The sequence below is a fragment of the Schistocerca serialis genome, unplaced genomic scaffold (genome assembly GCF_023864345.2).
Source record: "Schistocerca serialis cubense isolate TAMUIC-IGC-003099 unplaced genomic scaffold, iqSchSeri2.2 HiC_scaffold_1164, whole genome shotgun sequence".
In the NCBI taxonomy this organism is placed as follows: Eukaryota; Metazoa; Arthropoda; class Insecta; order Orthoptera; family Acrididae; genus Schistocerca; species Schistocerca serialis.
The window spans coordinates 75,001-77,500 of record NW_026047364.1 but is presented as its reverse complement, the minus strand read 5'-3'; the positions used below and the strand labels follow the sequence as shown (position 1 = coordinate 77,500).

The 2,500-nt window shown below is 63.5% G+C and overlaps 1 pseudogene; it reads left to right on the top strand.

Annotated features, from left to right (window-relative positions):
• LOC126433432 (large subunit ribosomal RNA) overlaps positions 1 to 2,500 on the top strand; it is a 7,902-nt pseudogene that overhangs the window by 2,109 nt on the left and 3,293 nt on the right.

The following is a 2,500-nucleotide window of genomic DNA, read 5'->3' as shown; positions in this document are numbered from 1 at the left end:
TGCATGAGCGTTCGAGTTCCCTGGAATCCTCTAGCAGGGAGATAGGGTTTGGAACGCGAAGAGCACCGCAGTTGCGGCGGTGTCCCGATCTTCCCCTCGGACCTTGAAAATCCGGGAGAGGGCCACGTGGAGGTGTCGCGCCGGTTCGTACCCATATCCGCAGCAGGTCTCCAAGGTGAAGAGCCTCTAGTCGATAGAATAATGTAGGTAAGGGAAGTCGGCAAATTGGATCCGTAACTTCGGGATAAGGATTGGCTCTGAGGATCGGGGCGTGTCGGGCTTGGTCGGGAAGTGGGTCAGCGCTAACGTGCCGGGCCTGGGCGAGGTGAGTGCCGTAGGGGTGCCGGTAAGTGCGGGCGTTTAGCGCGGGCGTGGTCTGCTCTCGCCGTCGGTTGGCCTCGTGCTGGCCGGCGGTGCAGGATGCGCGCGCCTGCGCGGCGTTCGCGCCCCGGTGCTTCAACCTGCGTGCAGGATCCGAGCTCGGTCCCGTGCCTTGGCCTCCCACGGATCTTCCTTGCTGCGAGGCCGCGTCCGCCTTAGCGTGCTCCTCCGGGGGCGCGCGGGTGCGCGGATTCTCTTCGGCCGCCATTCAACGATCAACTCAGAACTGGCACGGACTGGGGGAATCCGACTGTCTAATTAAAACAAAGCATTGCGATGGCCCTAGCGGGTGTTGACGCAATGTGATTTCTGCCCAGTGCTCTGAATGTCAACGTGAAGAAATTCAAGCAAGCGCGGGTAAACGGCGGGAGTAACTATGACTCTCTTAAGTGCGGTCTTGATGTAGTCGTGCTGCTGCTGTGAGGTGCCTTCCTTGGGTTATAGTTACAGGGAGAGTGATGCGCAATACATGGGCCTAGCCCTCTTAGCCTCTCCTCTCCTGCGGTCTTCTCCCCTTCTCGTGGGCCCGCTGATTTTTGCAGAGTGGAAGACGGCACCAGGGGCTTGGGGGGGTTACCAGCCCCCCCTCGCATTATCCCTTTATAGTTGGGGGCAGCCGACAAGAAACAAGAGATGGTGGCCCTTCCGCTGAAGGTGCCACCCCAGCTACCCCAGCACCTATCCGGCCAACCGGCCGTAACGAAAATGCGATAGTTTGTGTAGCTCCCTTTGCTTGCAGTGAGTGCCACCGCACTTTTACCACGAAGAACGGTCTCGGGGTCCATCGCCGCCGCCAACACCCTGCGGCCGCCAACGCTGAGATCGTGACGGAGAGGCATCGCGCGAGGTGGACGGAGGAAGAAGTCCTGTCGCTCGCCAAGGCAGAGGCCGAACTGTTCCTGGAGAGGGACGCCCGGTTCTTCTTTGTAAATCAAGAACTTACCAGGATGTTCCCCGACCGAACGCTTGAGGCAATCAAGTGCCGACGGCGGCAAGCTGCCCACAAGCAGCTTGTCCGCCAATTCATGGAGGCACTTGAGATCGGTCGGGGTGAAGAGCCGGCGTCCCGCCGTGGAGCAGCGAGCTCGCTGCCTGACGCGGGCGAGGCCGCTGCGCCGCCCGTCGACGCAGCCGAGGACTTCGCGGCCGACACCACCGGGCCGCCGCCGGAGGGGCCGACTGACGCCGCCATCTGGGAGCATCTGGCGGGGCTACCTGCTTCCGCCCAGCGTTTCTCTGCCCTGGATCGAGTCATTGGTCTGGGGCGGGGCACGCCGCCCGATGTCATCCTGGGCATGCTCCCGGATGCCCTTGCGTCGGTCGGGTCCAGGGGGGAGAGGTCGATCACCAGGACACAGCGGCCGCGCCAACCATCCAAGCGGCCGCCTGCCGCCCCGCCGCTGCAGAAGCGCAAGCGGCGCCGCTGGGAATACGCGCGGACACAGGACGCCTTCCGTAGGTCGCGTGCGCGTTGCGTGCGCGGCTTGCTGGACGGCACCCTGCTGCAGCCGCCACCCGACATCCCCGGTCTGCTGGACTTCTGGGCGGACCTCTTCACGAAGAAGCCGATCTCCACCGCCGGCTTCATCCGTGACCGCCTTCTCCCGCACTCGGAGCCTGTCGCTCCTGAGTGCCTATGGGGGCCGGTCACACGTGAGGAGGTCGCTGCTGCCTTGCCGCCCAGGGGATCGGCAGCCGGGCCGGACGGCCTGACTCCAGCGGAGCTGCGGCGCCTGCCGCATGAAGTCCTGGTGAAACTCTTGAACCTCTTCCTCCTGGCCCGCGCCCTCCCCGAGCGTCTGCTTCGCGCCCGGACGTCACTTCTCCCCAAAACGGCTGCACCAACATCCCCCGCTGACTTTCGCCCCATTACGGTCTGCTCGGTGTTGGCGCGGACCTTTCACAAGGTTCTCGCGTCACGCCTGATGCGTGCATGTGCTGTGGACGAACGTCAGCGGGCATTCATCCCCCGGGATGGGATGTTGGAAAACACCTTCATCTTGGACACTGCTCTCACCGACGCAGTCCGCTCCTGTCGCTCTGTTTTTGTGGCATCGATCGACGTCTCTAAAGCGTTCGATTCGGTGGACCATGCCGCCCTCCGCCCCGTGCTGAGGGC